At 34.8% G+C, this 14,594-nt stretch overlaps 1 long non-coding RNA gene across 3 annotated transcripts in view; it reads left to right on the top strand.

Moving 5' to 3' along the window:
* The window catches only part of LOC110257001, an 81,848-nt gene continuing 79,014 nt past the window's right edge, over positions 11,761-14,594 (top strand). Inside the window, exon 1 of one of the 3 annotated variants that reach the window (XR_002339111.1) lies at positions 11,761-12,365. This is a non-coding gene — a long non-coding RNA (uncharacterized LOC110257001). The remainder of the gene's footprint in view (positions 12,366-14,594) is intronic. The other 2 variants (XR_002339110.1, XR_002339109.1) reach the window with 2 other exon arrangements.

Here is a 14,594-nt window from a genome sequence, read left to right as displayed (position 1 = left end):
TATTAGATATTTTCCTTTTGGAGATTTGTAAAACAAAGCAATTTTCTATCTACAATCACAGAGGAGGGAAAATCAGATTGCTTTTAGCAACTGTGCTCACAGAGTTTTGAGGGGTGAAACAAGGCTGACCCTACAATTTCTGCCTGGCCCTGCCAGCAAGTCTGTTTCAAGTTCCAGAACCATGGCTGTCTATTCACAAGCAGATCCTGCTGTTCCCATTGCATATTTATAGGTGCATCCTGGGTCCTACAACTAAACAAGCATGATCTTCACCTTTACTGGGTAATGAAATTATATTTGTAGTTTAATCATAATTTATTACTTATTAAATTTAAGGTCCTATGACTCATAAATCTGATGGCATTCTTTTGGTGTTAGGTTGTTGCTGTTGGTCTAAGTACATATTTGCCATGCTCTTTGTGCTGATTTTGGTAGCTAAGGTTACTGTTTCAATTACCAGGCATCACCAAATTTTGCTAAGCCGCATTTGAATTACACGGGGAAGCCTTTTACTAGACCTTGTATTTAATTCAAACAGGTTTGTCTTTGGCTTCAAATGCTTGACCGCTCAGAACACAGAGACACACAATATTCATTTGCCCAATGGGGTCCATTGACTAAAAACCTTTTTTTGGAATGGCCACTTCTCAAATTATTGGTTCTATTGAAACCGGTATTTATAACACCAGATGAGGTGCTAGTCCATTCTGTTTCAAATTGTGTCATGGGCACAAACATGCATTCCATGGCTCAAACCATGAGAAAAACACTTAGGAATACAACAGGGCCTTAACTCTTGACTCCATCTATTATTTTCTCCTTAAGGCCGTGATTACCATAGGGACAAATGTTTTCTTGATTTAGCCAGTTAGAAACTGACTTTATAGAACATTAGCTCCCCAAGACCTCCTGAAGTTGTTACTTGAAGTTTAGTTCCAGTGAATTTTTTTTTTTTTTTTTTTTTTTTGCATTTTGCTTTATTGTGCTTCACAGATAATGAGTTGTTTTTTTTTTTACAGAGTGAGGGTTTGGAGCATGTCTTTGGCACCATATTTCCAGTAGCATTTGGTCACTTCATGTCTAGTTCCAGTGAATTTTGCTTTAAATGAAATAACTATTCTCTCATTGAACAAAATTTATAGTTAATATTTTTAAAAATGATTTATTTCCATAGTCATCCAAAGAATAGCATAAGAACACCTGGATTAAGAGAAAGTTAAGCCATCTTCTAACTCAAATTTAAATAATTATCATGAGATTTAATTTATTTATGGGTCATTCTGAGCATACAGTTCAAGTTTTCTTTTGCCAAATTTCTTACTTAAAAATTATACTTCTGTCTATCCATGAATTATTTAGTTTGAAATAACTAGTAAAAGTGGGAAAGCCTCTTGCAAAACTTGGATAAGGACTACCTTTAAGGAGATATGTCTTCACATTTTAGATTCATCTAAAACATAACTAGATTTGACAATCTAAGTGTGGCAGGGCCAATTTTAGATCAGTAGTAGGATCAGCCTTCTGATCTTCCTTAGGCAGAATGACACATCTAGAATGCACAGAAAATAACTGACCAAGAAACAGCCATTGGAAGGGAAATACATGTGTGTAAGAGAAGTAGCATGGCTTTGGAGACAAAACAGGGATAAAAATCCTGAATCTGTACCTAACTGACTGTATTCTTGGATAAGTTACCTAAGCTCTCTGCATCTCAGTTTGCTCAACAGTAAAATAAAGATCATAATAACTACTTTCAAGTATTGTTTTGAAGTTAAAATTAGGGAATCTATGTAAGATGCTAGTGTTGTCCTTAACACATCATAGGTGCTTATTAAATGTTAACGATTATTAATATTACTCATATTTGTGATATTGGGGTGATTAGTGTACTCATTTTTTTTTTATCATCCTCTTTGGTCAATAACATTTTTACAAAACAAAAATATCTGTGTCTTGAGTGTTTAACTGAAAGTCATTTAGAAAAAAAATACATTGAGAAGCACAAGATTCCTTTGAAGAAGTAAATCTCAGACATTGGTTTTTATTAGGACAGTGCTGTGGGAGACATAGGAGGAGGGAAAGGTAAGTTCTAGGGTTCATTTTAACCTTGCTTCTCTATTGGGAACAGAAGGCAATTGTGGTATGCATATGATGTGGCTTCTCTTCCTCAGTGATCATGCTGAGGCTAGCAAGTGACACTCAGATGTTAGCAATTTGGGGTCACATTTGAACTGGTGACTCAGGGGACAAGTGTTCTATATCCCACTAGTTCCTTTAGTCAGCTGCTGAGTCACAACTTTCTTATTTTCTCAAATAGAAGGAGATTGCCTCTTGGGAGCCATTTAAAATGAATAAAATATAGTGTTCCATATAGTAAATTCTAAATTAGCTAACATGATCAGGGAGTTCTCTGGTTGTTCTAATCACTGTGAAAATAACTGCTTTTCAGAGAAATAAAACCAAGTCAAAAGATACTTATCACTAAAATGAAACTGGACAGAATTCTGTTATTCTTAGATTCCAAAGGCCTCTCAGGATTTGCAGGACCAAACTGGTAACTATGAATTATCTTGTAGATGTGTAGACAGATAAGGTAGTGAGAATATTCAGTTGATAGACCACCAGATAAACTAGGTTTTACTAAATTTTAGAATTGATATAGAGATGAAGAGCTCTAACTGACAAACAACAGCAACAATGATAAGTTAACAAACAAAAAATGATTGAGTTGAAGAAATGGGTATTTTTTTTATCCTACCAGAAAGTTGGCTCTATTGAGCTAGGTGCTCGAATATTTCATCTTCAGGACAAACATGAAAGTGGGTATTATTGTATCTGCTGGTAAGACTCAAATATTGGCTGTGTCAAACATACAGTGAGCACCTAATGAATAACAAGACATGTATGGCAGGGCCAAAAGGAAGTGCTCCCTTCCCAAGAAATGTCCTCATCCCCAGAAAAATAAGTAATAATTTCTCAGGATAGCTACTTTTGCACTATAAGTAATAGTTTGGGACCTATTCATGTATTTTTCTCTTTTTTCCCAAGCAAGTATGTTACTTTCTCCCTTACTGGCCTGAGACCACCTCCTACTTAAGAAGTTCAGAGGAGGAGAGGAAGATAGCTTTGTTTAATACAATGCAAAAGAAAGAAAAAAATACCTAGCTTCTGACATTTAAGATATCACATAGGAACCAAAAATATATCACTGAAATTTATGTCAAAGAGTGTTCTGCCAATGTTTTCCTCTAAGAGTTAGAGTATCTGGTCTTACATTTAGGTCTTTAATCTATTTTGAGTTTATTTTTATTTTGGGGTATGGTGTTAGAGAAAGTTTTAATTTCATTCTCTGACATGTAGTTATCCAGTCTGCCCAGCAGCACTTATTGAAGAGATTGCCTTTTCTCTATTGTATATTCTTGCCTACTTTGTCATAGATTAATTGACTATAGGTTCATGAGTTTATTTCTGGGCTTTCTGTCCTTTCCCACTGATCTATATTTCTGGGTTTGTGTGTGTGTGTGTGTTCAAGTAATACACCATTTGGATTACTGGAGGTTTGTAATACAGTCTGAAGTCAAGGAACCTGATTCCTCCAGCTCCATTTTTCTCTCAGGATTGCTTTGGCTATTTGGGTCTTTTTTGTTTCCTTACAAATTTAAAATTTTTTGTCCTAGTTCTGTGAAAAATGCCATTTGTAATTCAATAGGGATTGCATTGAATCTGTAGGTTGACTTGGGTAGCATAGTCATTTTGACCATATTGATTCTTCTAATACAAGAGCACAGAACATCTCTCCATCTGTTTGTGTCTATTAGTTTTGATTTGATCTCTTTCATCAGTGTCTTACAGTTTTCAAAGTACCTTAGGTAGGTTTATTCCTATATATGCAATGATAAATGGGATTGTTAATGCAATAATAAATGGGATTGTTTCCCTAATTTCTCTTTCTGATCTGTCATTGATAGTGTATAGAAATACAAGAGATTTATGCATATTAATTTTGTATCCTGCAAATTTACTGCATTCATTGATTAGCTCTGGTAGTTTTCTGGTAGTATCTTTAGGATTTTTTATGTATAGTATCATGTTATCTGCAAACAGTGACAGTTTTAGTTCTACTTTTCCAATTTGGATTCCTTTTATTTCATTTTCCTCTCTGATTGCCATAGCAAAACTAGTTTGAATGAAAGTGATGAGGATGGTAATCTTTGTTTCTTTGTTTTATTCCTGATCTTAGAGGAAATGCTTTCAGCTTTTTACTCCTTAGTAAGATGTTAGCTGTGGTTTTGTCATATATGGCCTTATTATGTTGAGGTAGTTTCTCTCTATGCACACATTCTAGAGAGTTGTTTTTTTTTTTTTTTTTTTTCCCACTGTATAGCAAGGGGGTCAGGTTATCCTTACATGTACACATTGCAATTACAGTTTTTCCCCCACCCTTTCTTCTGTTGCAACATGAGTATCTAGACATAGTTTAGAGAGTTTTTTTTTTATTATAACCGAGTATTGGTTTTTGTCAAAAGTTTTTCTGCATCTATTGAGATGATTATATGGTTTTTATTCTTCACTTTGTTAATGTGGTGTATTAAGCTGATTTATTTGTGGATATTGAAAAATCCTGGTACTTCTAAGTAAACTTAAAAACTTTTGCACAGTAAAGAAAACACAGACAAAATGAAAAGACAACTCACAGAATGGGAGAAAATATTTGCAAATGAAGCTACTCGACAAGGAATTAATCTCCAAAATATATAAACAACTCATGTGTCTCAATATCAAAAACAAACAACCCAAACAAAAAATGGCAGAAGATCTAAAAAGACATTTCTACACAGAAGGCATATGGATGGTCAAAAAGCACATGAAAAGATGCTCAACATCACTACTTATTAGAGAAATGCAAATCAAAACTACAATAAGTTATCACTTCATACTGGTAAGATGGTCATCATCAAATAGTCTATAAACAATAAATGTTGGAGAGTGTGTGGAGAAAAAGGCCCCTCCTATGCTGTTGATGGGAATGAGAAATTGATGCAGCCACTATGGAGAATAGTATGGATATCCTTAAAAAACTGAAAATAGAACTACCATATAATCCTGTAATTCCACTCCTGAGCATATATCTGGGGGAAAAAAATAAACAAACATAATTTGAAAAGATACATGTACCCCAGTGTTCATTGGAACACTATTTACAATAGCCAAGACATGGAAGCAGTCTAAATGCCCATCAACAGAGGAATGGATAAAGATGTGGTACATATATATGGTGGAATATTACTCAGCCATGAAAAGAATGAAATAATGCCATTTGCAGCAACATGGATGAACCTAGAGAATATCATACTGAGTGAAGTAAGTCAGGCAGAGAAAGACAAATATCATATGATACCACTTATATGTAGAATCTAAAATATATCATAAAGGAACATATTTATGAAACAGAAACAGACTCATAGTCTTTGAAAAGAAACTTATAGTCACCAAAGGGGAAAGGCAGGGAAAAGGGATAAATTAAGAGTTTGGGATTAATATATTAATTATATTATCAAAATAACCAACAAAGACCTACATTATAGCACAGGAAATCCTAGTTAACCTTCTGTAATAACCTCTATGGGAAATGAATCTGAAAAAGATCTTCAGTTTAGGGATTTTCAAGGGAAACAGGATAGAGGGTTTTACTAAGCCTTTTTATCCATTCTAAGAAACTATTTGCATTTTTGGAAATTCCTAAGTATACAACTTGAGAGTAGCATTTTTTTTTTCCAATCCAGGAAATGTGGACTCAAGTCATTCACCAGTTTACCTACAGTTGTGACTACAATTGTGACTCTGGTAACCCATTCGAAAAATTGTGTTTTATAAAGGAATGCTTCATACTTTGGTAGTTTTCTATTGCAAGGTTACAGCACCTTTGCCATCTTCTTTTTCCCAGGGCCTCACTCCCAGTTCCTGGGTATCCCAGGCTGAATCATCTCACATGTACTCCCAAAGACATCTCATTGGAAATGGACCCAGTACCATTTCTCTTTTTCTGCTCTGACCTTCTTAGGGGTCTGGTTCCCAACTCAAGCTAAACATTAGAATCATGGGAAACTTGAAAAGTAGTAACCATGCTGTGGGTATTCTGAATTAACTGGCTATAGTGAGACCACAGACATGAATATTTCTTTAGAACATCCCAGGTAATTTTTATCAGCAACTCAAGTTGGTGACCTATGCCTTAGTGTACTATGCTGCAGAGTCTGGCCTCAGGGATGCTGCATGAAGTTGCCTGATCACTGCTGATGGGTCCTACTTGACTCACCAATTTGTCTTTCCTGGGTATTGCTGCTCCTTCTCTCAAATACTGTCCCTTCCCTTGGTAGAACCACTTCAGCCAGCCCTTCTAGCAATAGCACTTCTGATGTGCCAGAGTCCTTGTGGTCACTAAATTGTGCTTCACCCATCCAGTCAGAGGCTGAGCCAGGGTTCAAACTCCTGACACTTTATTTCCCGCATTCTCTACAAAAGGGGAAATAAGCACAAATTAAGACAAAGGAAGTCCTAAATCAGATTATGTTTTTAGTCAGTACAAAGATTAGAAACTTGCCAATATTATAGGAGGGAACCACTAATTTTCCCATCCTAAGTCTGCATCTGAAGAGGATGTGATACCACCCAAGACACAAGTGAGAAAAGTATTATAGACCATTCTGATATCTAATGGGAGAACATTCATTCAACAAATTACATTTAACGATGACTCTTGGTGTGAAGCTCTGAGCTAGAAGCTGAAAATATAGTAAGTAAGACATGCAACCTCCTGCCTTCCAGAAACTCATGTTTGTTTGGTTGTTTCCAATTTTACCAGCAACTTTTAAATTATTTACTTAGCACTGCTTATTTGAAATATTTTAATCTGTATAGAAGCATAGAATAATATACAGTTTCACTTGCTTCTAATTGGATTTAGAATAGTTATCTTGCTAATAAATATTCTTCACTATTAGGACAATATGATATACCCTGGTTAAAGTGAATAGGATAGGGAAGAAATGGAAAGAAAATTTCATAAAAATAACATGAGTGCTGCCAGCAAGTAGTATATTGCTTGGCTCCATCCTCCTGGATGTGCTGCAAGCTGATTACTTGATTTATCTCAGATTTTAAATAACCTCATAAAAGAGTCCAATCCACCAACTATTTACACCTTTATTGAAGTAACAAACTTTTTATTTTATAAAATAGGTAAGAATTCTTAGAGGAAAAGTATCAAAGGGTGTAGCAATTAGGAAAAGTCAACACCTATAAAGCATTATAAAAAATTTTGCTTTCCAATGGGAAAAAGAATCTGAGGTAATTTCATGAGTTATTCATGAGAATGGGGCAAAAGCTCTGCAGCCAATTATAGCTTCGAGTTCAATACTGTCTTTTTGTTGTCATTTTGATTTTTTGTTTGTTTGTTTTTTCTTTTAGGGCCGCACCCACAGCATATGGAAGTTCCCAGGCTAGGGGTCAAATTGGAGCTGCAGCTGCTGACTTACACTACAGTTCACGGCAACGCTGGATCTCAGACCCACTGAGCAAGGGCAGGAATCAAACCCACATCCCCATGGATACTAGTCAGATTTGTTTCTGCTGCACTACAAAGAGAACTCCAAGTTCAGTACTATCTTGGTATATGCCATAATCACCATCCAAATTCAGCATGTGGAAGAATCTGTAATGGGAACACAGTCTACCCTAGCTGGTCATGCTTCTATAACAGTAGTTGAACTGATCTTGAACTAGAAGAAACTGTGGATGGGGCACCAGTGATAGGTTTTATGAGATGCCAAAGTATTGGAAACTTGGTAATAAAAGTATGGAAGAATTTAATCTTCAACTTTTTCTTCAAAAAAAGGTGACAGAGTAAATGAGGAAGTGATATGAAAAGGTATTTTTAACAGTGTCCGGAGAGCATGAATTTGAAATTCAAGTCAGTTATTTTAAAAACATTTAAAAAATGAAACAAGAAAGGACTTGACAATTTGCCGATTATTTTTCTCTCCTTTTCAGCCTACAGTCTGTTGCTAATACTGATAATGTCTCATGGACAATAAGGAGATTCTTTCAATACCCTGCTTGGCAACTTCTGTTTATGTTTGTAAAGATTTCTGTTTCCTAATAATCAGGGATCCTTAGTTCTTAGTGTTACTTAGCTAATTTGATTTGATAACATTTGAAGTGAGTATTCATCAGATAATGAAAGGCTTGAGATAAAATTTTAAGGAAAGTTTAATATTTTTATCATAAAATGAGTGATTTATCATCAATATTTTAACAGCCAATAAGCACTTAATTAGACTAATAGGGGCTTAGTACATATTCTCGATGTTGAAGCTGATAGGGAGAATCTGCTTTCAAACTAGCTGAGTGATAACTCAAGTCCTGCCAACATACTGTTTGCAAAAACAACCAGAGTCGAGTCAGATTTGTATTATGAGTTACCTGTATTTTCATAAAACACAGTTGTCATGAGGGTAATACAGTTCATAGGCATAGTGGTATGTACTATACATTTAGTGTGTGGGTTGAATTATTTAAAGAGCTCTAGATGGGGTATGCATTTTGACTCTGCTTAGCCACTGCCAATTCCATAATGATACCAGGTAATCTATTGGCATTTACCCCTGGAAGTGCTCAATCTCAGCTGAGTACTCAGAGCCAGTTCATGAAGCCTTAAATAGCTATAAAATTTGACAACATAGGAGAACCATAGCTCAGCTTCTGAAGAACACTGAGGAGATTCTAATTTGGGGAGGAACCAAGTGAAAATAATAATATTTCTAGCCTGCCTACTTTTTTTTTTTTTTCACAGTCCACAGTAACAGCTAGGAAAACCAATGGCAAAAAGAACTTGAAGCTATCATTCTGTGAATTCCCGTTGGTATCCAAATAGGTGGAGATTAAGCATTTTATCTTTGCTTAACCTATAGATCATATTACATGTTTTTATGATACCGAGCAGAACACTCTAAACACAGAAAAATAGTGGTTGGTAGGATCTCAGCTAGAATGTTCTCTCTTTCTCTTCCCCTGTCTCTCTTTAACCATCTTCTACATGATTTGCTAATCTCAAAATGACCTTTTTTGTGTGTTATTCTCACCTATCCACTTCTCAGAATATGTTGAAATATCTCCCCTCTTTTTCATTCTTGATTGCTAATATGCATAAAATTCCCTACCCATCATCAGAAATATTAGATATAGTTTCCCTTTGTGAAAAGGTCCTGAATTTATAAGTTTAAAAACCAATCTTCTTGATAACATAAAAGGGAGTTAAAAGTACCATTGTCACCTTATTTCCGATGGGAAATGGCAGAGTGAGCTGCATTTCATAGTGTCTTGGACACTTTTGCTTCTTCTCTGGGTCCATAGCATTACTGATGGAAGTCATCCTAGTGAAAGCAGAAATTTACTGAGAATAGTTTGTGCTTAAGAAAAATGTGTGTACACATTTTATAAAGTAAACTAAAAAATACTATATTAATTGAATGGATCAAAAATTTAGGCATTTCATAGAAGTAGTGTAATTCAGAACCAGAGGAGGGGATTATTATAAATCCACACCACTAGGTTAGACAGGGTAGTCAAATGGTCACACCACTAATCACAAATCCATTCTGATCCAGTCAGGAGATTCCCAGGTACCTTTGTGGCACTAATTATCTCCCTGTGCTAACTTAGGTGTGTTTCTTTGTTCCTGTGTTTGTTTAAACATATAAGCTTAAGTCACATCCTGCTATCAATCGTAATAGCTACAAGGAGAACTTCAGCTTAGGGAACAGAAGGCCTTGACTTTAATTAACCATCAGGTGGGGAAGCTACTTTTGGGCTTAGAAAGGCTGTGTATCAATACATCATCACCCAAACTCTACTTAGTATCTAGAGACTAAAACTAGCATATCATCCAGTATTTCCTCAACTTTTGGCAAAAGTACTGGAATTTTGGATTTATTTGCCAATAGACCTAAATGCTGGAAAGGCATCCCCAGAGTTTGTATGGTTTAAGAGCTGTGATAAATTCACTTTAACGAGTGCTGCCAAGCTTTTACGTAGATTAACTAACTATAAAGTTTAGTTAATCCAAATTACAGTGATTTTTAGAAATAGGTGTATAAAAATAATTGCCTATCGTAGCTGGGCATAGCAAGGTGTTTGTTAAGATTGTTGAGTAACTCACATTACAGCTACATAACAGGATTTGATTCTTTAGATCAGCAGTCTCCACCCTGAGTTCATTTTAATGCTGATAGAGCACTGCATTCATTCATTCATTCATTCATGCAATCAGCAGCCTGTTTTTGGAAAGGCTGTGGTGTGTGCAATATTCTGCTTAGGGTAGAGAATTCAAAGAAAAATGAGATGACATCCTTACATTCAAGAAGCTCACAATTCTTCACTGTGACTTGTGACTTGAATATTGTTAACTAACATCACACATTTGAAAAACTATTTTGATAAGAATTGGGCTACCCTGAATTAAAAGGTTACCAACAATAGGGGAAGTACTTCCTTCAGCAGGCTTTACTTATGTTGTTTAATATCTATTCCTTGGTTTACACGGTTCTCTGCCTCTCCCCTGCTGCTTTTGGAAAACACATGGAGGAATATTGTTCTCTCAGATCTGTATTTAGGGTTCCCCTCGTCCCACCTTCTTATAGCTTTTAAAATATATTCCATTTGACTCTGAAAACAGCAGCACTGAAGGGGTAAGAGAAGTGACATGAAAAGCATTTAAGGAATGAAATTTCAAAAATGTATTGGCGGCAGTGATTCTTATCTACTTTACCTTGATCAAACAAAGCAATACCCCCAGACAAAAAATGATAGTAATGTTCCTTAAAGCAGTTCACTTTCTGGACCAACAGTACAGGGTTGCTGGAGATCCAAATAGAGGACACTCTTCTTGTGCTTGTGAGTAGCAGACCCATGCCCTGTGGTCCCCTGACCAATGCTCTCTGCTACAGCAGCAGCAGCAGTATGAAAAAACAGTTCTTCTCCCTGGCCCTTCAAGTTGAGATTGGCCATAATAAATGCTTTACTCTCAAAGTAACAGCGCTTGATCTGTCTTTTCATTAGCTATGCAAATTATTTGGACGACAGAGGGATTGTTTCACAGAAGTATAAATCAGTGTCTTCTATTTCATGGATAATAGATCAGAACTCAGGAGAACATCAGCTTTCTATGGTGGTTATTCCAGTAAAGTTCCTGTGCTTTCAAAAATTTGGGCATTAAGGGCAGGCAACTGAAGAAACAGAGTAATGGAGTAGCCTATAACATTTCATTGGCCAATTTTTAATTTAAAAAATTGTTAGGAAGAAATGTTCTATTAAATGCGAATTTTTTTTTACTCTTTATAATCAGAAGGCAATCTGATATTGAATTAATACCATTTAGGAAAATATTAGTAGAGCTAAAAACAATGGGATTCTGTTGCTTTATAATAATTCTCATTTGCTAGAATACAAATAATAAATCCTTGAACTATATATGGATGGAGAAGATGGTGAATAAAGATTTATTTAGAATTTTATTTTTATAACTTGCAAAATATTGTTTAGTGTCTACGCTGAATGCATCTAATTTTACGTTTTATTTTCAAACACTAAGTATTATATAACATGTTCATAGTAGAAATATAATATTTTCAGATAAGATTAACTCTTAAGTACAAGCTCCTACATAGTACAAAAGATAATTAATGATCGATACACTGTGAATATACAATAAAGTAAAAAAGAAAAAAAAGATCTAATTTAAAATAGTGATGAGATCCCTGATTTTGGATTCTTGAGCCCACATTCCTTAAAGAGTAGAGCCAGTTTTCATGAGGGGAAGCTTAAAATTACCAGAATAAAATTAATTTTAATTCACTTTAGTTAAAAATCCACACATTTGAGTATATACATATGTATCTCCCCAAGACCATTTTTAGGAAGAGTGAGAATATCAAGGAAAGGAAACAAACTTCCACTGAATGTGTAGTATCAGGTTATTTTTTATCCTCATGGCAATCCTATAATGCTGGTTTTATTATCCCTGCTTTTACAGAGGGAGGACGATAGTCTTGGAGAGTTTGTGTAACTTTCCCAGGACTGTGAGGTAAGTGGCAGAACAAAGACTCACTCTCCAGAGAGTCTATCAAAGTTTTCCATCCTATATCCACCTCGAAAACTCTGGGAGGGCATCACAACATAAAAGGAAAGGTTTTGGCTTTTGTTTGTATGTTTCCTTGTTTGATGGGAGGATATAAGTTCAAAGAGGTGATGATACTTTGGGTTCAGTGTTCAGAGGCCTAAACGAATCAGTTTCCTTTCTTACCTAGCATGTGAGTACTCAGATATGAGGGGGGAAATCCTGTCTTTCTTGTCATTCCCGTTCTAATAATTAAGGGTAGTTTCAACTTGTCTCCCTGATTTGATATTAGGGATAATTAATTTAAATTGTTTAACATCAACATAAAGACTGAATTTTTAAACTAAATGTAATCTTTAATAATGAGTGTCAGAAAACTGTATCTTAACCTCCAAAAATAGTTTTTCCTTCTCTTAAAATGCAATTTCCACATGTTTTTAGTGCCTTAGTGGGAAGACTGCCATCTACTGAATCAACAATACCTTTTCATGTGCTACCTGAATGATTCTTAAAAATCAATACCATATAGAAGTTAAAGACCTATCTGTATAATTATATATGAAGACATATGTGTATAGTCATATATATAAACATATACAGTGATAATCATTTTACTTTCTCTTTGACCACTTACCTGTGATTTGTTCTTAGACCCCAGATACGTAGAAATGCATCCTGTAGAAATTCAGATATTCAGCTAAAAAATCTAATTTGTAAAGAATTAGATTTATTTACTACAAAGAAATTCCAAATGTTAACCTAATTCTCTGTTCCATTGCTTCTAGTCGGGTCTGGCAGTCACGATATCTATGATGATCTAAAACATATTATTTTCTTTGCTCCCTCTCTCACATGTCTGCTCCTAACTCACATTTCTCTCATTAATCCAGATGTGGAAAGTAGAATTTTTCAAAGTCATTTTTATAATTATTTCACTTTCATTGTAAACATAGGTCTTACGGTCTAAAAAAGTCTGTGTCACTAAGTTAATAACAATATGAAAGGACCATCATTCAGGACAGCCTTTGTCCTTCAGAAACATGATCCTCCAGTTAAAAGGAAACTGTTTATTTTTCAGTTTAATTGTAATTAGTAACAAAGTCTCTAATCATGTGGCTTATTTGTTGAATTCATATGCCCCTTTCTTGCACTGAGCTGCCCATTTTTTCCTCTTCTGCTCAGTGACAGCTCAGCCCCATGAGTCAGCAGGACAGCGTGTTTACTCCTTCCACTGAATCTTTTTATTTGTTTATTTGTTTTTGGTTTCTGGGCTATGTCACTCCTTCAGGGGGAAAAAAGTTTGTCCTGGATTCCCTCATACACAGGAGAGCCAAGTTAAGACTTAATTTGTTTTTCTTAACTCAGGGACTCCAATAAGGAGTCACATTGGGTTTGGTATGAAAAATCCTTCCATCTATTTGATTATATAGGTATTACCTTTCTCTCTATTGGTATCACTAGTAAAATGCCATGAAGTTAAAAAAAAATCTGCTAAGGGCTCACTAAAAAATTTCTGGGTTTTCAAAGATTATCTTTTAATATAAGATTCAAAGTTGTCATAGTCTTAAAAATAAAAATCATTATAAAATTTTTTTAGAAAGCTTAAAAATGGCCAGAAAAAGAAGAAAAATCTACAACATTTATTCACTCTAATTAGTTTTGATATATGCTTATAGAATAATTTGTATTATATTACATAAGAAAAGTATAATAACTGATACATAGTGTATGCAACAAAATGGCTGCTTAAGCTTTTCATTTTCACTGATAATGTCCATAAGTATTACAGGCAATGTTAAAATATTTACCTCTGTAAAGTTTTTGTGGTTACAAAGTAATTTTAGTAAGATCCCTATTTGTATCTCTTTAATAACAAAAGTTACTTATGCAGTAGCTTTTTGGAAATTCCCCAACTTCTGCATATATCTTTGCAATTATGATTTCTCACCAAATTTCAAGATGGAGGGGGGAATTACATTCATACTCACAGATTTCTTGGGAGCAAAGATTTTAAAATGAATGCTACACAGATTATTCCAAAGTAAAGTTATTCCCATTGGAAAAGAAGAGATAATTTCTCAGGGAAAAATAATAGAAAATATAAATTTGACATTGTTGGAAGAAACATTTTAAAGATGTTGAATTTTTAAGTGTTATTTTTGCCAAATACATATGTTGCCCCAACCATTTAATTATTCAAAACTCTTAGTATCCCTGACATACCTAGATATATCACAGTTGAAAGAACAGCAGAGAATCCATAACGGAAATATGTAACCTATGGTAGTTCATTGAAATAGCTAATCATTAGCTGTTGTTTTCCTTTCATCTGTGAAATGTAAGACCTTGAGGATTTTGTCTCCTAGGTCACATCTCAGTCTTTTATCCTATAATTCCATGAAATGTCTTAAATAATAATCCT

The sequence above is a fragment of the Sus scrofa genome, chromosome 15, assembly GCF_000003025.6.
Source record: "Sus scrofa isolate TJ Tabasco breed Duroc chromosome 15, Sscrofa11.1, whole genome shotgun sequence".
NCBI classification, from domain to species: Eukaryota; Metazoa; Chordata; class Mammalia; order Artiodactyla; family Suidae; genus Sus; species Sus scrofa.
Note: the sequence above shows the minus strand (reverse complement) of the source record. Positions and strands in the feature narration are given on the sequence as shown.